This window comes from Stenella coeruleoalba (genome assembly GCF_951394435.1).
Source record: "Stenella coeruleoalba genome assembly, chromosome: 10".
Lineage (NCBI taxonomy): Eukaryota > Metazoa > Chordata > Mammalia > Artiodactyla > Delphinidae > Stenella > Stenella coeruleoalba.
In genome coordinates this window covers 70,866,395-70,890,778 of record NC_137156.1, presented here as the reverse complement: position 1 = coordinate 70,890,778, position 24,384 = coordinate 70,866,395, and the positions used below count along the sequence as shown (strand labels likewise).

The 24,384-nt window shown below is 37.0% G+C and overlaps 1 protein-coding gene across 1 annotated transcript in view; it reads right to left on the bottom strand.

Moving 5' to 3' along the window:
• The window catches only part of CACNA2D3 (calcium voltage-gated channel auxiliary subunit alpha2delta 3), a 787,629-nt gene that overhangs the window by 305,760 nt on the left and 457,485 nt on the right, over window positions 1-24,384 (bottom strand). The gene's annotated exons all lie outside the window — the stretch shown is intronic.

Genomic DNA, 24,384 nt, shown 5'->3' with positions numbered 1-24,384 from the left:
ATAAATAAGTCAATACAGCTTTGTAGCTGACCATAGGTTAATGCAGTATACTTCGATTTTCTTTAGAGGTGGAAAATAGAGGAGAAATGCTCGTAGGCTGCTTGTCCGTCTCCCTGCTAGAGCAGAGAAGGACTGGACGTAGTGGCTTAATAGTTACAACCCAAGCCTTGCATCCCCAGGCCTGAGGCCAGCCTCCTGCCTCAGCAGATAATGAGTTTGGCAATTTCTGATGGCCTTTTCTGGATGCTAATCCTCATCACAGAACTTCTATAATGCATAATATAATTTAATACACCTGGCAGACTCACCACCAGTTCATTCTTTTGTTATGTAATAGCCCAAAGTGAAGTCGAGGGTGGTTAATGCTCTGACAATCAGTTATTATCCCCAATAACAGGCGATTTTCAAAGGATTATTGCCGTCAGAAACCATTCTGTAATAACTGGCAACTGGAAGCCAATGTAGCAAAGTAAGACAGTCTGAGAGTTGTACAGATCTGTCAAGACGTTTCAAGCATCCCCCAAATGAAATAACTGCAGTTGTGATGTGATTCACCAGCCACGATAAATCACCTCCTCAGAAATGTTAGAGAAATGTATGCCTGAGTTACTCTTTGGAATCTTTCTATTTTTCTGACTTTTCACCATTTCCCCTCATCTTTGCCCTTTTACAATATTCTGGCATCCTAACAGCCTGCTTCCGGGTAAGTTACAGGAATCCTGGGAGCTATCTTATGAACTGATTGCACTCTGAAGATACTTTGCACTTGTGTCAGGCCCTGGAGAAAAGATCAGTCATGGGACTGGATCTGAGGGATTTCTTTCTGATATGTACGTCCTGACTTAATTGAATCTCACTTTAGGAAGATAATTTGGATTGGGTTATGACAAGAGAAGAATGACTTATTGTCCTCAGCATGCAGGAGTTTAAGTATCAGTTTATGGCAAAGTCAGACTTTATTCCGCACAAGGCTACTCCATTATCATAGGGGCCCTGCCTCATGGAAGAAGATTACCTTTCAGGGAGTGGTTTCATTAGATAGGAGTCCTTTCTTAAAAGAAATGCCTATGAATGATATATCTCCTTAGGATGGTTCCCAAAAACACACTCAAGTTATCCAAACTTGAAATCCAAATTCTGAAGCAGCCAAAAGGTGGTTTTGTTATGTCACTGCTATGATAAAAATCATCGAATTCTTTGTACTTTATGCAGATTGCATAAATCCCAGCTGTTTGAACTTGGGAAACGTATTCAGTGATGAAATTAAATCGACATCATCTTCCTTTATCTTGGAAGTTCAGATGGCTAGAGGCAATTGCCGCTCTCGCTGTAGGGTTAGGATCGTCAGTGTTAAAATTATTATACTGCCTTTAAGTTTATCTTTGATTAAAAATTAAATTAAACTTCCCTTTATCATTTTCCATACCCCAACAACATGCATGTGTTCTCCAAGTTAAATCAAGATGGACTAAATATTTAATACCCTGTTCTAATTAGCTACAACTGTTACCTGATTTCTCTCTGTAAATGAATGTGAAAGGGCCCGGGAGGCCTAACGTTAACCTTCATCCACTCTCGTTATAGGAGAGAAATTACAGGCTCTAATTAGATGCTTCAAATTACAAAGAAATAGAATTTTCATGACCGGCTTATTAAAATCCTAGGGCCCCTTTGGGATAGGGCAAATTGCTTCTACTATGATCTGCTTATCCTGGTACAACACCATACAGAAGACTCATGTTGTCTGCCATACACAGCTCATATTTCTCCCAAATTAATGAGTACTCAAATTATTCCAACTGCCCTCTTGGCACAAGAAAAAGTTGAAAATCTATAGCTGCCAAGTGACGTGGATAACTCAGCTGCTAAATAAAATATGCTTAAGGGGACACAGCTGCTGGGGTGCCTATTTACATTAAAATTATTAAATCCATGAACAGAGGACAAATGTCCCAAGGCAGCTAAACAGCGTTCAGCACTTAGGTTAACTCTTTTATTGGCCCAGGACCCTCAAGGTGCAAGTGTGCCACCTAGTAGGGCAGAAATAAGAAGTTTTTACCAGATGACATTTTTCCCCCAGGATGGATCCCTAAGCATTACAGTGGGAGAACCAGTGAGTCCCTGCTTTTGGAAGTTCTAATCAGTTTTACTTCCTTTGATGTCTTCATACAAGCTAATCCAAACTTTTATTCTTACTAAAATTAAATAGATCATATATTTGTTAAATTTTGACGTTTCATAAATCCTCAATAAGATTCTCTCTTCTCTGCTTTGATCTCTTTATTGTTTAAAGGGTTCAATCAAGTTCAGATGACCAAGACATGTAGGTTTTAGGAAATGATGCCCCAACTACAGCAATGAACGGTATCTCAAATTGAAGTACTCAGCCATTCGGGGGAGTTCTTAAGGAGGCCCCTGAATAACAAATTTACACAGAATGTGACACCATGGGAGAACAATAAAAAACAAGAACAATGCATGAGGGGAAATGATCCAAGTAAACAGTCATCACTTATTAATATGAAATTAATATGACCATCTATTACTGTCTCAAAATTCCAGTCACTAATAAGGGATTTTATTCAAATGTCTCCAAAATCCCTGATCATTCATATTAGCAATGACCTAGTCCAGATCAAAATTGTTAACACAGAGTTCAAAGGCTGAACCCCTATGCAGACCCATGTCTCAACCATACACAGCATTCAAGCAACCAAACACCCCTCAAAAAATTTATCAGCTAGGACCATCTTCTCTGGTTGAATTTGTAAGTGGGTTACAAGTTATAGCCTGGGTTCTCTGGCTAATGACAAAAACATGTTCTGTTTATCGTCCTGAACATTCTGCCCTGTGCACTCTGCATTGTCCAAATCATGTAAAATTAAAGAATGATGTCATCAATTAGATCAGGCTCAGAGGAAACAGATGAAGATTCTATAAACACTTTTCACCCTTAAACACATAACCTAAACAGAATACTTCCTCTCTCTATAAGAGAAAAATGGCAACAAATGAGATTTAAAAAACAGAGTGGGGACATTTGAAAAACATTTGAAGATGATTAAGGAAACACAGACCTAAGTGAAGATAAGAAGGAAAATGTTGTTCTCAGAAAGAAAAAGAACGAGCCTTGACACTGAAAGAACCCAATATAAAGTCAGCTACAATTACACAGCAATGTTTTGATCCATGCCATTGCTATACATACTTTTACTTATACCAAAGTGTTTCCCTATAAAAAAAAAAAAAAGTGTTCCCCTATATACATGAGTGTCTCCACAGAAGACATTACCTGCCTTCGAATGTTTCTGTCTCATCTAGAATCTGAGGACTCAGACATTTTTACACAGTCACAGAGTTCTGGATCCTGCTGAAAACCAAAAATTTTGGAGATGTGGGCTTTGCAGTTATTTCCCTAGGATGGCAATCACACTCCCCCTCAAAAGACAGAATTCTCTCAAATTCTTCACTGTCATTCTCACCATGACACTCTGACTCTTCTAGGGCCACTGTGAGCTCTGGACAAGTTCTGGATGACATGAAAAATCAGCACACAAGGTGTGACCCTGAAGAAAGAGCAGAAGATGTAAATGACTGTGACTTGGAAAAGCATGTTTACATTTCATCTTGCCTTTGACACCTTACAGTGTAAACACAAAAGTGATCCTCAGCAACTTTGGGTGTTACACAGAGTCTTAATAAATAGCTCTGATATATGGGGTCAGGCAAACCTGTTAAATTAGAAAGATGGAATAAAGTGTCAATTATCCACACTGATAATAGGAAGGGAGTCATGGATAGTATTAAGTGTCAGACGTTCTAAGTGTCCATTTCAAAAAGCAGTATGGGGCTTCCCTGGTGGTGCAGTGGTTGAGAGTCCGCCTGCCGTTGCGGGGGACGTGGGTTCGTGCCCCGGTCCAGGAGGATCCCACATGCCGTGCCATGGCCGCTGGGCCTGCGCGTCCGGGGCCTGTGCTCCGCAGCGGGAGAGGCCGCAGCAGTGAGAGGCCCGCGTACCGCAAAAAAAAAAAAAAAAAAAAAAAAAAAAAAAAAAAAAAAAAGGCAGTATGACTGCATAACAGTATACCTTTGCTAACTATCTAACAGTCAGTCTAGGAATGTGGAAAAAAGTATGTATACACAGGTGTATGTATGTCTATATAGGTAGTCATTTATATGTATAACCACATAAAACCACAAGACAGATTTACATGCAATAACTAACTGACTCTTCAGATTCTTTTATTGTTTGCTGAGTGGACTCTTTTAGGATAATTGCCAACCTAGTTCTGTATGGTAGATCAAATGGGCTGATACTGTTTAAAACATAGTTCCCTATCTTTTGATGTAATGACACTGTTACTTGATCTCTTGACAGTTTCAATTTAGAAAATCAAACCAAAAGATGTGTTTAAAGAGAATTTAAATTAATTTTATTTCAGTAATGCAGCAATGCTTGTTGAAAAATGTGACAATGCACTGCTAAGAGTCAGACTCACTGTGGTAAGTTAAATATTCTGTTTCAATCTGATATATTCCCTAGAGGAAGCAAAACACTTCAAAATGACCATGTCCATTAGATACTCTTTCATATCTACATGCACTAGCTAGCGTTTGAAAATAGTCAGTAACCACTGGAAGCAGAAATAAGGCCCAATGGATGTCCATAGAGAGTGGTCTAACACAGTGTTTCACAAACATGTGTTCCATGATGGTGATGGTGCTCCTATTGTGGATTCCACAGGAAATTTCAATCCCCTCAAAGGCTGTTCTCTGTCTTGTTCATTACTATATTCTCAACATCTAGAACAGAAAAGTTGAACATATAAGTGTGAAAGATGCTGGTCTATGCCTTTAATATGCTAATACTATGGAGTGTATTTTTTTCCAAGTCAAAACTGGGGCTTTTAAAGCTTTTCTAAAAAACAAAGCCTCTATGAACACTAATTTTGAAAACGTAGAGCACCTTTAAAATTAGCATTCATAGAGATTCACATTTTAGGAAGAAGTACTTCATGACTTTGTACTTCTTCCTAAAGTACTTTCTTTGGAAAGTACTTCCTTTGTACTTTCTTTGTACTTCTTTATGTATTGACATAAAGGCAATACTCCTACCCAGAACGTATTAATAGAAGGAGCTGGCGTTTCTGTGCTAAGCATTTCATCAAGAAAGCTGCATCTGGATGCCCACCACTATCTGGTGACTCTGTACACAATCAAATAGCAACAGCAAATTGAGTCCAGCTTCCTGAATGCAAGAACTTTTACAACTAAATTAAAAAGAAAGTGTTAACTGGAGAAATTCTACTTCTAGCTATGATAAACTAGCTACTGTCAGATGAATCCTAACCCTGAGAACATCTATTAAGATTGGATAAATTACAAACCAACAGCTATTTGGAGGCCTCAGAGAACAACTGTGGAAACCAGGACTTGAATGTACTAGATCCTACAGTGAAGAGAATTGCATGGAAAAAAGCTCTATATTCACCACCATTTGCCTCATCACGGCATTTGCCAATTCATGGAGCAGGGCATGTAAGCCAAACAGAAAACAGAAATGTAGAGTTAGGGGCAGCCTCACTAAGATAAGGAGGCAAAATTGGGTTCAGGTCTACAGAGAAAGCCATAACACAAGGGAAAAATATCCCAAAGAAAAGGGGACCCTAGAGAAGTAATTCCATATTCAGAAGGAAATTTCTCCTTAATTTAAGGCATTTGCTAATCTCTAAGTTGTGCACGTGTTAGATAAGACTCCATGAAACTAAGCAAAGAGCAGCTGATAAGAGAGAGATTGAAACATTAAGTAGAGAATTTCACAGTTGCAAAATGCTACGAAAACAAAAATTGAAGTTAAGGGTTCACCAAGGAGGAAGGGGTACAGATAGAAAGCACAGGCTTTCAGTTGAAACCTCTGAAAGGGCTATGCCCCCAAAGTGAGGACAAATCATAAATAAGTTTTAATTGGTTCAAGATACTCTGCCTACATTTTCTCTGCCTGCCAAAGAATTTATTCCTCTCAAGAGGAAGAGTCTCCAAAGCCCCAACAATTTTTCATATACACCATCAGGCAAGCAATCAAGAATTACTAAGCGTGCCAAGAAACAGAGTCAAATAACTAAAAATGAAAAAAAAAAGAATTACAGGTGATCCAGACATTATAGTTATCAGGCATGGACTCTAAAATAACAATGACTAAAATGTTAAAGAAAATAAATGAAAAGATGAATCATTAAAAAAAGAATCAAATGGAACTCCTAGAACTGAAAACAGTGACTAAAATTGAGAATTCAACATATGCTTTAATAGAAGATTAGACACTGTACAAGAGAAGATTAATGAACTGGAAAATAAATCAGTAGAAAACAACCAGATTGAACTACAGAGAAGAAGATCATGGAAAATTTTTAAAAAGGTAAAGAATAAATATGCAATCTGGTCAAAAGGTCTGACGTGCAATTGGAATGCCAAAGAAATTGAGAAGGAATGGGGCAATGACAATAGTTGAAAAGAAACTAAGACAAACATTTTACAAAACGGATGATACAAATCTACTCATAGATTCAAGAAGATAAATGCTTTCCAAGTGGAATGAATACAAAATAAAAACATATTTAGACATATCATAGTGAAAATTGTAAAAACTAAAGACAAATATCTTTAAGTCAGCTAAAGAAAAAGAAAAAGACACTACTCTCTAAGAACGATAATAAAACTTACAACTGCCTTTTCAATAGAAATAAAAGGCAGACACACACATCTTTAAAAGGCTGAAAGAACCTAAGTCTCAAACTGGAATTTTATGTTGAGACAAAGTATCTTCTAAAATGACAACAAAATCAAAACACTTTCAGAAAATTTGTTATCAGCAGAATTCAAAGAAATACTCCAAGCAGAAGGCAAATTATCCCAATAAGAAGCATGATAATGCAGGGAGGAATTATAACACAGAAAAAGAAAAACTATACGGGTAAATCTAAGTAAATATTATCTGTTTAACATTAAAATAATCATGGTTTGGGGGTTAAAATAGCATGAAGGACACGAGAGGTTAAACAGAGCTAAACTGTTTCAAGGTATGTGCATTATCTAAGAGACAAGTAATAATTTAAGGTAGATTCTAATAAACTAAGGAAATATAATTTCCAGGGTAACAACTCCAATAAATAATACAATAATTTACTAATAGAAAGCTAATAGAGGAGAAAATTGGGTAATAAAACATTTTTGTCTTTTTTCAGATTAATCAACTAAAGAAAAAAACAACAAAGAATAGATGGGGCAAATAGCAAGATGGTAAGCTCAAATATATTAATAATTACATTGAATATTGACTATTTTTAGTACATCTTGCCCTATCTTTTTACTTTCAAGCGTTGTAAGTGCAATGTAATTATAAATAACACTATTTGTCTTTAATAGATGTAATAATAAAAAGGCTGATTTAACAGGAAAAATGCCAACCTTAAATATGTATACTGATAATAACAAAGACATAACAATATATAAAACAAAAACTGACTGAACTAAAAGGAGAAACAGAGGAATACAACATCACAGTGGGGTATTTTTAACACATCTCCCTGTAACTGATAGAATAAGCAAACAAAGCAAGAAGTAGAGACAAAGGACATCTGAATATTACAATTAGTCAGTTTGACCTAACTGACATATGTAGAACACTGTATCCATCAACTGCAGAATGTGTTTTGTTTACAAGTGCTCAAGGATCATTAACAAAAATACATCATATACTTGTCTATAAAGTAAGTCTAAATGTATTTGAAAGAATGGAAATCGTACAGAAGCTATTCAATATCTCAGTGGAATGGGCCAAAAATAATAAAATATTAACTAGGGAATTTGGAATCCAAATTACTTCAAAATTAAATAATATACTTTAAATATTCCATGGGACAAAGAAGAGTTACAATAAAAATTAGAAAATAGTTTTCATTCAACAATAATGAAAATATGATATTTAAAAGCATGCAGGATATCACTAAAGCAACTGAAGGGAAACTGATAACTCTAAATGCATATAATAAAAAAGAAGGATAGCTGAAAAATCAGTTATCTAAGGTTCCACTTTAACAAGCTATAAAAATGTCAAATATAAGCCAAAGAAAGTGGAAGGAAGGAACTATAAAATAAGAATAGAAATTAATGACACAGAAAACAGATATACCATGCCAAAAGTTGCTTCCTGAAAATCCAATAAATTTGATAAATCCTTAAAAAGATGGATTAAGGAAAAATGAGGGAAAATTACCAGTTTACCATATTAGGAATAGAAAATGCAAAGGCCTAAAGATTTATTATATATTTTTAAAATGAAGGGATTTTATAAACAACTTTAAGCCAATAAATATGAGAATTTGAGAGATATGGATACATTCCTTGAAAAGCACAATTTACCAAAGCTGATCTAAAAAGAAATTTTAAAATAGGAATAGCCTTACATATATTAAAGTCATTGAATTTATAATGAAAAATCTCCCCTCAAAGTAAACTACACTTCTTTGTGGCTTCAACATTGAATTCTTACATACAATTAAGGAAGAGATAGCAATCTTAGACAAATCCTTCCAGAGAACAGAAAAAGAAAAAATACTGCCCAACTCAATCTGAGGCCAGCTTACTGATCATGAAGCTGAGAAAGGCATTACAAAAAAGGAAAAAGGCATTACAAAAAAAGAAGTATCTTTCTTGAACAAAGACTCAGAGATATTTAAAATCACAGCAAATCAAATTCAGTGAAACGTGAATGCTTAGCATATTATGACAAAGTTGTTTTTATGCCATGAATGTAAGGTTAGTTTAACATTTGAAAATTGCACAATGTAATTCACAGCATCAAAAAAAAACTAAAGAAGAAAAAATATGATGATCTCAATAGATGCAAAATAAGCACTTGATAAAATTCAACACCCATTCAGCTAAATTCTTACCAAGCTACAAACAGAATAGCACTTCCTTAACCCTAAAGAGAATATGTATAAAAACCACCAGCAACATAATACTTAATGGTAAAAACACTAAAAGTGTTTATCCTGAGATCATAGATAAGCATATCTGCTAATCCTTATCCTTGCAATTGTACTGGTGGTCCTAGCCAGGCAATAAGATAAAAGAAGTAAAAGGCATACAGATTAGAAAGAAGGAAATAAAACAAGTCATTATTCAAACAAAAAAAATGATTTTGCACACAGAAAATCAAAAAGGATATATAGATTATTAACAGAGTTAATAAGTGAACTTAAGTGAAGTCATTGGACACAAGGTCAATATAAAACAATTTTGTTTTCATATGTTAGCAAACAAAAATTAAAAGCTATATCATAAACTGTATCATTTATAATTGCAGCAAAGCCCTCAAATACCTGTTAATAATTCTCAAAAGATATGTGTAGGACTTCTGACACAAAAAACTGAAAACTATTAAGGAAAGAAAATAAGTGAAGGGAAGGCCCAGTTCATGGATTGGAAGACTCAATATTGTAAAGATGTGTCAATTCTCCTTTGGTTGATTTTTATACTCAACTCAAGCCCAATCAAAGTACCAGCAAGTTATTTTGTAGAAATCAACAGATTGATTCTAAAAGTTTTATGGAAATCTAAACAACCAACAAGAGAAAAGACAATTTTCAAGAACCAAAATAACACTAGAGGACTTACACTACCAAACATCAAGACTTATAAAGCTCAAGAATTAAAATAGAGTGGAATTGGTACAAGCTTAAACAAATAGACCAAGAGCATAAAATCAGCGTATCTAGAAAAAAATCCTACTTTTAAAAAAGTGCTATTACAATACAATGAGGAAAGGCTTATTTCATAAATGTTGCTGGAACAACTTACTATCTATGTGGGGAAAAATAAACCTTAATTAAACTTCTAACAAAGTTTAATAATGAAGCTTAATAATAAAGCTTCTAGAAGATAACATGGAGAATATCATCCACCTTTGTCACAGGAAAATATGTCTTAAACTGTTCATTAAAAAGTACTATCCATAGAGGAAAAGATTGATACAGTAAACTTTATCAAAAGACAGCATCATAAGAGAGATAAAGGAAGTCACACAGTGGGAGAAGATATTTGCAGTGTATATATATATATCCAATAAAAGACTAGCATCTAGAATGTATAAAACAGCTGTTAAAAATCAATTAAAAATGACTAATTTTTAAATGGGCAAAAAATATTAGGCACTTCACAAAAGAGGATATCCAAATAGATAATAAACGTATGAAGAGCCAATCAATATTAGTCATCAGATAAATGCAAATTAAAATGACATACACACACACACACACACACACACACACCCCAGAATGGCTAAAATTAAAAACATTGAGAATGTCAAGTGTTGACACACAGGAAATACAACTCCCATTGAATCTCACAGACATAACCTCAAGCAAAAGAAGTCAAATATGAAAGAGTATATACCAGATGGTTCCATTAATATAAAGTTCAATAATAGGTAAAACTAATCCATGGTGATAGAAATCAGAAAAGCAATTATGTTTGGGGGACACAGTGACTGGACAGAGGCATGACAAAGGAGGCTCTCAAGGTGCTGGTAGGTTCTACTTGATCTACGTGATCTCTCTCTCTTCCACTCACGTGGGAGTGGTCACTTGGCAAAAAAGTCACAGAACTGAACACAAATTTTCTGTACCTTATCACAAATATTTTGAAACCTTCAATAGATAAGGTCTTTAAAAAGTTAGCTGACTATGCCTATGTAAGATTGTATCACTAGGGGAAGTTGGGAAAAGGTACATGGGGAACACTCAACACTATTTTTGCATTTTTGTGAATCCAAAATTATTTCAAAATAAAAGTTTTTTTGCTTTTTATTTTTAAAGTTAACAGTATTTGTGATAACCCAGTGCTACCATAATCCTCATGACAGCAAGTATAAATGATCCACAGGTAAAAAGCTGGCCTAGTGAGGAAAGAAAGCTATGGTTGCAATATTTTTGCTAAAAGTGTGAATATATCTGGGTACCTGGAAGAGTGGGACTGAATCACAGTAGCTCTAAGTGAAACCTACTAACCTGTCCAATTTCCACCTTCCAAGCATGGCCACTGCTCTCACCATTAGAAATCTGAAGAATCTTGGGGTGCACCAAGCCTATGAAGGAATCCTGAGTGTAGCTAAGAAGCAGAAAAAAGGTGGACTCTAAGGCGTATTCTCTAAGCCATCCTGTTAAGACAGCTCGCTCAGAGAGATGCCTTGTTCACAGAACACAGCACCATTCCACCTCCGTCCCATAGTCAGTACAACGTGCTCCATGAATGAAAGAGCTTCAGCTTTGAAGACTTTCCTTCTGAACTGTAATCTTGAATAAATTAATGCCACTGCTAATCTCACATGTATGAACAAAGGCTGTCTGCAAACAATAGCACTCCTGTATCTAAGCCTGGAGACATTAAAATATCACCTTGTCTTTCATCATCTTTGTCTTTATCTTCAGTTATTCCCACTGTGGGATGAAAACAGCCCAAGACAAGGGATTACTTTTGCTGCATCCAGGTCCTGCAACATATCTCTTTCCAACCAAGAAATCATGGCTTTCTGCTGTCTGTCCCTTGGCCAAATTGTCATAATACACTTAAAGAAACAAATCCAGCCTCCACCCCACAAGGAAGATTCAAAAACCATCAACGCATGTGTAAAACTTGAGCAATGGCTATGTTCATTCTCCAGACAATGTTTTCATCTCCTAATTACATATCATGCAATCTGGGGAGGGACATTTAATGGAATAAATATTCACTCTAAGGTTTAACTACATGAGAATAGGATTTTTAAGATAACGCTCAGAATCCCTCTAGTTTGGCCCCAGATTAGCGAGAGAATGGCTGTCTCAACACTAATTATTTTCAATGAGGTCCTTAGTGCATATAAAACATCCCAGAGCTATTCACATCTAGCATTTACTGCCAGCCCTTCCCTGTGCCAAGCATTTCAGCTGTGTTAGTTCATCTCATATTAAGGTAGGCACTATTTTTCTCCACATCTGCCAAATGGGGAAACAAAGGCTTGAGATCTCCCAACGAGTGAGAACAGAAGAGAAAAAATTCCAACTCCAGTGTCCATTATCTTAACTACACCCTGGACTCCAGCTCCTTCACAGGCTCATAAAATGTGATTCCAGGCAGAGTAGCTCTTCACCTTCCTATTGGCCACTTTGCTGTGAGAATAACACTATCTATTTGGATCTTGCCCAGTTTGTTTCATTCTTGTGACTCATAAAATTGGCTTTGTACAAACCACATGCTTTCTGTAGAGTCAAATAATCCCAAAGGGATTTCAAACCTTAGCTTTGGCTTTGGAAAGCAAAGTGCAGGACTCAAGGAGGAACTGGCTCTTATTCTTATCTACATCCTTTTATCATCCCTTCCAGCAGTGAACAAGGTAGCATCAGATTCTTCCTCAAGACAGTGTGCCCCTCTGCAAAACAAATTCATTAAATGGTCTGACATAATGGGGTCAGGTCTGACATTTACTGAGCATTTGCTTATGTGACTGGCACTGTTCTAAGCCACTATAAGAGTCATCTCATTTAATTTAATCACCACAACATTCATATGGGATACTGTGGGAGGCAGAGTAATGCTGCTGGCCCACCCCCACATCATGTCTACATTCTAATCCCTGGAATTTGTGATTATGTTGTTACAGGACACAGGGGACTTAAAGTTGCAGATAGAACTAAGATTGCTAGTCTGCTGATTTCAAAATAGAGAGACTATCCTGTATTATCCCCTGGGCCAATGTAATCACAAGGGTTCTTTAAAGCGGAAGAGGGTGTCAGAGTCACACTGCTGTGATCTGAAAAAGACTCATTTGGCTGTTGCAGGCTTTGCAGATGAAAAGGGGCCATGAGCCAAGAAATGGAGAAGTCTCTAGAAACTGGAAAAGGCAAGAAAACAAATTATCTCTTAGAGTCTCCAGAAAGGAATACAGCCCTGGTGACACTGAATTTAGCCCAGTGAGACCCATGTCAGATTTTTGACCTTGAACTGTAAATTAATAAATTTGAGATGTTTTAAGTCACTACATTTGCAGTAACGGTAATTTGTCACAACAGGAAAAAAAATAAAACACCTAATAAAGGTAGATTTTATTATGATGATGATTTCTATTTTACAGATGAAGAAACACGCACTGAGAGTTTTAGAATCTTGCCTGTGGGCATCCAACTAGTAAATAACAGAGTCAGGATCTGAGCCAAACTGTCGAGAGCCCTCACTTTTTTTATACTATGGCTTCCCTCCAAGGCAGCTCCTCTTACTATCAAAATTTTCCCTATTATTTCTTTCATTAAAACAGAGGTTCTATTTAACAAGTTTACAATTCCTTGTGTAGCATCTGAAAGGGAAAGGAGGAGAGAGAAATAATCTAAGTCTTTCACCTCCTTAGTTAAATTTATTGCTAAGGATCGTTTTCCTAATTTCCTTTTCAGATTGTTAGCACATTGTTAGCGTACAGAAAAGCAACTGACTTTTGTGTATTGATTCTATATCCTGCAACTTTATTGAATTTGTTTGTTGCTTCTAAGAGTTTTCTTTTTTTTTTGAAGTCTTTAGGGTTTTCTTCATATGAGATCATGTCATCTGCAAACAGAGATAATTGTATTTCTTCCTTTTTGATTTCAGTGGCTTTTATTTCTTTTCCTTGCCTAATTACTCTGGCTAGGACATCTATTGATAGAGCCATGTTGAACAGAATTGGTGAGAATGTGCATCCTAACCTGTTTCCTGATCTTAGAAGAAAAGCGTTCATTTATTCACCATTGAGTATGATGTTAGCTTTGGGTTTGTCGTATAAGGATGTCATTATGTTGACTTATGTTCTATACGCAATTTGTTCACAATTTTTTATCATGACAGGGAGTCAAATTTTGACAAATGCCTTTTCTATATTTATTGAGATGATCATGTGATTTTTATCCTTCATTCTGTAAATGTGGCATATCACATTAATTGATCTGCATGACTCATCCTTTCATTCCAGGGCTAAATTTTTACCTGATCACGGTATATAATTCTCTTACTGTGCTGTTGAATTTGGTTTGCTAGTATTTTGTTGAGGTTTTTTTTTTTTTTTAAATGAAAGCTTCTTTCTTTCTTTCTTTCTTTCTTTTTGGCTGTGTTGGGTCTTCGTTGCTATGCGAGGGCTTTCTCTAGTTGTGGTGAGCGGGGGCCACTCTTCATCGCAGTGCGCGGGCCTCTCACTGTCGCGGCCTCTCTTGTTGCGGAGCACAAGCTCCAGACGCACAGGCTCAGTAGTTGTGGCTCACGGGCCTAGTTGCTCCGCGCCATATGGGATCTTCCCAGACCAGGGCTCGAACCCGTGTCGCCTGCATTGGCACGCGGATTCTCAACCACTGTGCCACCAGGGAAGCCCCTTGTTGAGGATTTTTTTTTTTTTTTTTTTTTTTTTGCGATACGCAGGCCTCTCACTGTTGTGGCCTCTCCCGTTGTGGAGCACAAGCTCTGGACGCGCAGGCTCAGCGGCCATGGCTCACAGGCCTAGCCGCTCTGTGGCATGTGGGACCTTCCCAGACCGGGGCACGAACCCGTGTCCCCTGCTTCGGCAGGCGGACTCTCAATCCTTGCGCTACCAGGGAAGCCCCTGTTGAAGATTTTTAATCAATGTTCATTAGGAATATTGGCCTGCTGTTTTCTTTCCTTGTGGAATCTTTGTTTGGTTTTGGAATCAGGATAATGCTGGCCTCATAAAATTAGTTTGGAAGTGTACATTCCTCTTCATTTTTGGGGAGGAGTTTGAGAAGGACTGACATTAATTCTTCTTTCAATATTTGGTAGAATTCACTAGTGAACCTACCTGATCCTGGTCTTTCTTTGTTGGGAAGGTTTTGATTACTGATTCAATCTCGTTACTAGTTGTTGGTCTGTTTAGACTTTTTATTCATGATTCAGTCCCGAAGGTTGTATGTTTCCAGGGCTTTATTCATTTCTTCTAGGTTATTCAGTTTGATGGCACGTTCATAGTAGTCTCTTATGATCCTTTTTATTTCTGAGACATCAGTTGTAAGGTCTCCTCTTTCATTTCTGCTTTTACTTAAGTCTTCTCTCTTCTTTTCCTAGTCTAGCTAAAAGTCAATTCTGTTTATCTTTTTGAAAAAACAGCTCTTAAAAACAGTTTCCAAAAAAACAGCTTTATTGATTTTTTTCTATTCTATAGTTCTTTTATTTCTGCTCTTTCTTCTGCTAACGTTCAGCTTAGCTTCTTTTCTTTTCTCTCTAGTTTCCTTGAGGTGTAAAGTTAAATTATTTATTTGACATCTTTCTTCTTTTTTAATATAGGCATTTAGCACTATCAACTTCCCTCTTAGTTCTGCTTTTGCTGCATCCCATAAGTTTTGGCATGTTGTATTTTCATTTTTGTTTGACTCTAGATATTTTTTTCTGAAAATTTTATTTATTTATTTATTTATGGCTGTGTTGGGGCTTCAGTAGTTGTGGCATGCAGGCTCAGTAGTCGTGGCTCGCAGGCCCTAGAGTGCAGGATCAGTAGTTGTGGCGCACGGGCTTAGTTGCTCTGCCGCATGTGGGATCCTCCCGGACCAGGGCTCGAACCTGTGTCCCCTGCATTGGCAGGCAGATTCTTAACCACTGAGTGACCAGGGAAGCCCCTTACTCTACTTTTTTTCTAATTTTCGTGTTGATTTTTTTATTTGAACCCACTGGTTTTTCAAAAGTGTGTTGTTTAGTGCTCACATATTTGTAAATTTTTCAGTTTTCCTTCTGCTATTTATTTCTAGCTCCATTGCAATCTGGTTGGAAAAGACACTTAGTATGATTTCGATCTTCTTAAATTTGTTAAGACTTGTCTTGAGACCTAGCATGTGATCTACTGGAGAATGTTCCACATGCATTTGAGAAGAATGTACGTTCTGCTAACGTGGCTATACTGAATATTCTAATTACTAGTTTAAAATCACTCCTATAGAGAGATTTTCCTGGAACCTCTAGTCTAAATGATGTATTCCACTTAAAGCCAGATGCTCACCAGTCCCATTTCCTTTCTCTGGGCACTGAGAAGGACTGTGTTGTCTAAGAGACCTCCGGGACAACATTAAACACACTAACACTTGCATTATAGGAACTAGAAGGAGAAGAGAAAGAGAAAGGATCTGAGAAAATATTTCAAGAGATAATAGCTGAAAACTTCCCTAACATGGGAAAGGAAACAGTCACCCAAGTCCAGGACGCACAGAGTCCTAGGCAGGATAAACCCAAGGAGGAACATGCCGAGACACACAGTAATCAAACTGACGAAAATTAAAGACACAGAAAAAAAATTAAAAGCAACAAGTCAAAAATGACAACATACAAGGGAACTCCCATAAGGTTACCAGATAATTTCTGAGCAAAAACTCTGCAGGCCAGAAGGGAGTGGCATGACACATTTAAAGTGATGAAAGCGAAGAACCTAGGAAGAATATGCTACCCAGTAAGGTTCTCATTCAGATTTGATGGAGAAATCAAAAGCTAAGAGAATTCAGCACCACCAGACCAACTTTCCAACAAATGCTAAGGAACTTCGCTAGGCAGGAAAGAGACCAGCAACATAAAACAACCTTGCACATATATAGACTGCTATATCCAAACCTCATGGGAGGGCTTCCCTGGTGGCGCAGTGGTTGAGAGTCCGCCTGCCGATGCAGGGGACACGGGTTCGTGCCCCGGTCCGGAAAGATCCCACATGCCGTGGGGCAGCTGGGCCCGTGAGCCCAGCCCGTGGCTGCTGAGCCTGTGCGTCCAGAGCCTGTGCTCCACAACAGGAGTTGTGGTCCTCACAGCAGTGAGAGGTCCGCGTACCGCCAAAAAAAAAAAAAAAAAAAACCTCATGGGAACAGCAAACCCCAAAACTAAAATACATATACACACACAAAAGAAAAAGCAACCCAAACCAACACTAAACATGGTCATCAAACCACAGGAGAAGAAAACAAAAGAGAAAGAGAGGAAAAAAGACCTACAAAAACAAACCAAAAACAATTAAGAAAATGGCAATAGGAACATACATATGGATAATTACCTTAAATGTAAATGGATTAAATGCTCCAATCAAAAGACACAGACTGGCTGAATGGATACAAAAACAAGACCCATATATATGCTGTCTACCAGAGACCCACTTCAGACCTAGGGACACATACAGACTGAAAGTGAGGGGATGGAAGAAGGTATACATGCAAATGGAAATCAAAAGAAAGCTGCAGTAGCAGTACTCATTTCAGACAAATAGACTTTAAAATAAAGACTGTTATAAGAGACAAAGAAGGGCATACATAATGATCAAGCGATCAATCCAAGAAGAAGATAAAACAATTATCAATATATATGCACCCAACATAGGAGCACCTCAATATATAAGGCAAATACTAACAGCCATAAAGGAAGAAATCGACACTAACACAATAATAGTGAGGGATTTTAACACTGCATTTTCATCAATGGACAGATCACCCAGACAGAAAATCAATAAGGAAATACAGGCCTTAAATGACATATTAGTCCAGATGGACTTAATTGATATTTACAAAGCATTCCATCCAAAAGCAGCAGAATACACATTCTTCTCATGTGCACATGAAACAATCTCCAGGACTGACCACATGCTGGGCCAAAAAGTGTGCCTCGATAAATTTAAGAAAATTGAAATCACATCAAGCATCTTTTCTGACCACAACTTTATGAGATTAGAAATATACTAAAAGAAAAAAAACCTATAAAAAACACAAACACATGGAGGCTAAACAATATGCTACTAAACCACCAATGGATCACTAAAGAAATCAAAGAGGAAATCAAAAACTACCTAGAGAAAAATGAAAACAAAAGCACAATGATCCAAAACCTATGAGATGCAGCAAAAGTAGTTTCAAGAGCTAAGTTTATAGCAATATAATCGTATCTCAGGAAACAAGAAAAATCTCAAATACATAACCTAACCTCACAGCTAAAGCAACTAGAGAAAGAACAAACAAAACCTAATGATAGTAGAAGGAAAGAAATCATAAAGATCAGAGCAGAAATAAATGCAATAGAGATGAAGAAAACAATAGCAAAGATCAATGAAACTAAAAACTGGTTCTTTGAAAATATAAACGAAATTGATAAACCTTTAGCCAGACTCATCAAGAAAAAAGGGAGAGGACTCAGATCAACAAAATCAGAAATGAAAAAGAAGTTAAAATTGACACCACAGAGATACAAAGTATCATCAGAGATTACTACAAGCAACTGTATGCCAATAAAATGGACAATCTGGAAGAATTAGACAAGTTCTTAGAAAGGTACAATCTTCTGAGACTGAACTGGGAAGAAATAGAGAATATAAACAGACCAATCACAAGCACTGAAATTGAAACTGTGATTTGAAAACTCTCAACAGGGCTTCCCTGGTGGCGCAGTGGTTGAGAGTCCGCCTGCCGATGCAGGGGACACGGGTTCGTGCCCCGGTCCGGGAAGATCCCGCATGCTGCGGAGCGGCTGGGCCCGTGAGCCATGGCTGCTGAGCCTGCGAGTCCGGAGCCTGTGCTCCACAATGGGAGAGGCCACAACAGTGAGAGGCCTGCGAACCGCAAAAAAAAAAAAAAAAAAAAAAAAAAAAACCTCAACAAAATAATAGCAATCCAAATCCAACAATACATTAAAAGTATCACACACCATGATCAAGTGGAATTTATCCCAGGGATGCAAGGAATTTTCAATATTTGCAAATCAATCACTGTGATACCACATCAACAAACTGAAGAATAAAAACCAAATGATTATCTAAATAGATGCAGAAAAAGCTTTTGACAAAATTCAACACCGATTTATGATAAAAATTCTCGAGAAAGTGGGCATAGAGGGAACATACCTCAACACAATAAAGGCCATATATGACAAACCTACAGCTGACATCATACTCAATGGTGAAAATCTGAAAGCATTTCAAGACAAGGATGTCCACTCTTGCGACTTTTATTCAACACAGTTTTGGATGTCCTAGCTAATTTAAATAGATGTAAACAATAGTTATTTAAAATTAGTCTCATCTTATTATAGCAGGATTAGTGGAAAACTAAAAGAAAACATCTTTTTTTAAAGATATTTTATTCTTCACTTTTAAATTTTATTCTTCACTTTTAAATCCTTGTGGCATTTTTTAAAAAAATTAATTTACAAGCATTTATTCTACTTTGTTTATTGTAGAATAACCACATTTTCTTTGGGAATTTTAAATGTAACATCCATAAAATATAGAAATATACCTAAGTAAAGAGATACATTTGGTATTTCAAATAACAACATGTCTTTTTAACTGATGGAGTTACCAAAAAAAAGAGGGAAACTTAAGACCCAAGATTTAAGTCAAAACCAAACTGGGCTGGTGGAAATTAAATGAGTAACTAAAAGCCTGTGTAAGCTTGTTAAGACCTTACTCCTCCTCCATGAGCTCAGGTGTTAGAGGAAATTCTAGGGTCTCCCGGGATGTGGGCATTTAAATTATGGCCGAACTTATAAATGTGCATTTGAAAGCATTTTTCTCTCTAAAAAAAAAAAAAAAAAAAGCCTTAGTTATCTGTCTTTTTAGCCCCAGCCCTCTACCTCTCACATACTTGGGACAAGGCTGGGGGTATTCAACTTTCATGTGTCTCTGCTCAATCAACACATACCTATTATAAACAGCCCAAAGTCCACTTTGGCAGTAATCCCAAGGTTTCCAATCAAAAGGATCCTATTCAATTCCATCCTTTCGAAGAAGTGTTTATTTGGGTTATTTTTCTGTCACTTTGTCTTTGGTAGCTCTATAGACTGTTACTAATCTAAACCTTAAAACTTATCTCACTGAATAGAAATTTCCATTTTTTACTAGAACACTAGAACACATAGGCAAAACAGTGGTGGCCTGCCATCAAATTAGATAGGACCTTTGCATATATAACATGATATCATATAATTATTTCTTACACTCAGAGATTACAGATCAGTGAATTGGAATGAATTATCCCATTGCAAACCCAGAAAAGTTTCACTTGATTGTTTTATATGTTCTTCAGTTGAATTGAGGCAAAGAAGATAAGGCTCCTGAGCTCCTTAAGTTATGTCTCCCACATCTCTGACTTTTGTCTTCAAGTAAACAATTAGCTTTTCAGGCCATAACCCTTGTTCATTGTTCAACATGAACAGTACTTCAAAGCTTTAAAAAATGTATATCTATAGCCTCTCTGTGGATACAGGTGGACTTGAAGTCACACACCAAAGCCTTGATTACTATAGCTGGCATCTGACTTCAACAGAAAAAAGGAAATGAAAACAGGATTTGGAAGAGCCTTTCCATCAGATGAATGGTTCCTCTGATAGACAAATACAACATGCTACTCACTGATTCTCACTTCCCTGCTAAAGTCAGAAAAGCATATTAAAATTCAGGTAGCAGTGTGCCCCCGAACTTCCCACTCACTCCAGCTACCCCACATGGTGAAATTCTGAGATGAGTGGACCATGGAAATTCAATACGTCTGCAAGAATTCTATGGAGAAATGCCTTTACTCAAAGGCTTTTTTATAATACAGCTTCCATGTAAGCGTTAGAAATATTAGCCACACCCTGATACTAGGACTGCAAAGAAAATTCTCCAATTGAAAGACTGAGTCAGGGTTCTTCTCTGGCCAAAAAACCAGTGCCAATCTTAACCAGGGTCTCCTTCCCATTCAAACCCTACGCTGCTCTGTGAATCCTTTACATAAACAGGGAGGAGGGTGTACACGTGTTTTGCACTGAGGCACTGGATTGATGGGATAATGAGCCTGAGTTAACCACTTTATCTGACCTTCATCCAGAAATTTAAAAAGCAATGGGGGGACTTCCCTGGTGGCGCAGTGGTTAAGAATCCACCTGCCAAATCAAGCCTTGGTAAATTTAAGAAAATTGAAATTGTATCAAGTATCTTTTCCAAACACAATGCTATAAGACTAGATATCAATGACAGGAAAAAATCTGTAAAAAATACAAACACATGGAGGATAAACAATACACTACTAAATAACCAAGAGATCACTGAAGAAATCAAAGAGGAAATCAAAAAACACCTAGAAACAAATGACAATGAAAACACAACGACCCAAAACTTATGGGATGCAGCAAAAGCAGTTCTAAGAGGGAAGTATATAGCAATACAATCCGACCTCAAGATACAAGAAACATCTCAAATAAACAACCTAACCTTACACCTAAAGCAATTAGAGAAAGAAGAACAAAAGAACCCCCAAAGTTGGCTGAAGGAAAGAAATCATAAACATCAGATCAGAAATAAATGAAAAAGAAATGAAGAAAACAATAGAAAAGATCAATAAAACTAAAAGCTGGTTCTTTGAGAAGATAAACAAAATTGATAAACCATTAGCCAGACTCATCAAGAAAAAAAGGGAGAAGACCCAAATTAACAGAATTAGAAATGAAAAAGAAGTAACAACTGACAGTGCAGAAATGCAAAGGATCATGAGAGATTACTACAAGCAACTCTATGCCAATAAAATGGACAACCTGGAAGAAATGGAAAAATTCTTAGAAAAGCTCAACCTTCCAAGACTGAACCAGGAAGAAATAGAAAATATAAACACACCAATCACAAGCACTGAAACTGAAACTGTGATTAAAAATCTTCCAACAAACAAAAGCCCAGGACCAGATGGCTTCACAGGCAAATTCTATCAAACATTTACAGAAGAGATAAACCTATCCTTCTCAAACTCTTCCAAAATATAGCAGAGGGAGGAACACTCCCAAACCCATTCTACAAGGCCACCATCACCATGATACCAAAACCAGACAAAAATGTCACAAAAAAAGAAAACTACGGGCCAGTATCACTGATGAATACATGCAAAAATCCTCAAAAAAACACTAGCCCACCTACAGCACATTAAAAGGATCATACACCATGATCAAGTGGGGTTTATCCCAGGAATGCAAGGATTCTTCAATACACGTAAATCAATCAATGTGATACACCATATTAACAAATTGAAAGAGAAAAACCATATGATCATCTCAATAGATATAGAAAAGCTTTTGACAAAATTCAATACCCATTTATGATAAAAACCCTCCAGAAAATAGGCACAGAAGGAACTTACCTCAACATAATAAAGGCCATATATGACAAACCCACTGCCAACATCATTCTCAATGGTGAAAAACTGAAAGCATTTCCACTAAGACCAGGAACAAGACAAGGTTGCCCGCTCTCACCACTATTATTCAACATAGTTTTGGAAGTTTTAGCCACAGCAATCAGAGAAGAAAAAGAAATAAGACGAATCCAAATCAGAAAAGAAGAAGTACTACTGTCACTGTTTGCAGATGACATGATACTATACATAGAGAATTCTAAAGATGCAACCAGAAAACTACTAGAGCTAATCAATGAATTTGGTAAAGTAGCAGCATACAAAATTAATGCACAGAAATCTCTTGCATTCCCATATACTAATGATGAAAAATCTGAAAGAGAAATGAAGGAAACACTCCCATTTACCACTGCAACAAAAAGAATAAAATACCTAGGAATAAACCTACCTAAGAAGACAAAAGACCTGTATGCAGAAAACTATAAGACACTGATGAAAGAAATTAAAGATGATACAAAGAGATGGACAGATATACCATGTTCTTAGACTGGAAGAATCAACATTGTGAAAATGACTATATTACCCAAAGCAATCTACAGATTCAATGCAATCCCTATCAAACTACCACTGGCATTTTTCACAGAACTAGAACAAAAAATTTCACAATTTGCATGGAAACACAAAAGACCCCGAATAGCCAAAGCAATCTTGAGAAAGAAAAATGGAGCTGGAGGAATCAGGCTCCCTGACTTCAGACTACATTACAAAGGTACAGTAATCAAGACAGTATGGTACTGGCACAAAAACAGAAATACAGATCAATGGAACAGGATAGAAAGCCCAGAGATAACCCATGCACATACAGTCACCTTATCCTTGATAAAGCAGGCAAGAATATACAATGGAGAAAATACAGCCTCTTCAATAAGTGGTGCTGGGAAAACTGGACAGCTACATGTAAAAGAATGAATTAAAACACTTCCTAACACCATACACAAAAATAAACTCAAAATGGATTAAGGACCTAACTGTAAGGCCAGACACTATAAAACTCTTAGAGGAAAACACAAGCAGAACACTCTATGACATAAATCACAGCAAGATCCTTTTTGACCCACCTCCTAGAGAAATGGAAATAAAAACAAAAATAAATAAATGGGACCCAATGAAACTTAAAAGCTTTTGCACACCAAAGGAAAACATAACCTAGATGAAAAGACAGCCCTCAGAATGGGAGAAAATATTTGCAAATGAAGCAACTGACAAAGGACTAATCTCCAAAACTTACAAGCAGCTCATGCAGCTCAATATCAAAAACACAATCGACCCAATCCAAAAATGGGCAGAAGACCAAAATAGATATTTCCCCAAAGAAGATATACTGATTGCCAACAAACACATGAAAGGGTGATCAACATCACTAATCATTAGAGAAATGCAAATCAAAACTACAATGAGGTATCACCTCACACCAGTCAGAATGGCCATCATCAAAAAATCTACAAACATAAATGCTAGAGAGGGTGTGGAGAAAAGGGAACCCTCTTGCACTGTGGGTGGGAATGTAAATTGAAACAGCCACTATGGAGAACAGTATGGAGGTTCCTTAAAAAACTAAAAATAGAACTACCATATGACCCAGCAATCCCACTACTGGGCATATACCCTGAGAAAACCATAATTCAAAAAGAGTCATGTACCACAATGTTCATTGCAGTTCTATTTACAGTAGCCAGGACATGGAAGCAACCTAAGTGTCCATCAAGAGATGAATGGATAAAGAAGATGTGGCACATATATACAATGGAATATTACTCAGTCATAAAAAGAAATGAAAGTGAGTCATTTGTAGTGAGGTGGATGGACCTAGAGACTGTCATACAGAGTGAAGTAAGTCAGAAAGAGAAAAACAAATACCGTGTGCTAACACATATATATATGGAATCTAAAAGAAAAAATGGTTCTGAAGGGGCAGAACAGGAATAAAGACGAAGATGTAGAGAATGGACTTGAGGACATGGGGAGGGGGAAGGGTAAGCTGGGACCAAGTGAAAGAGTGGCATGGACATATACACTACCAAATTTAAAATAGATAGCTAGTGGGAAGCAGCCGCATGGCACAGGGAGATCAGCTCGGTGCTTTGTGTCCACCTAGAGGGGTGGGATAGGGAGGGTGAGAGGGAGACGCAAGAGGGAGGAGATAAGGGGA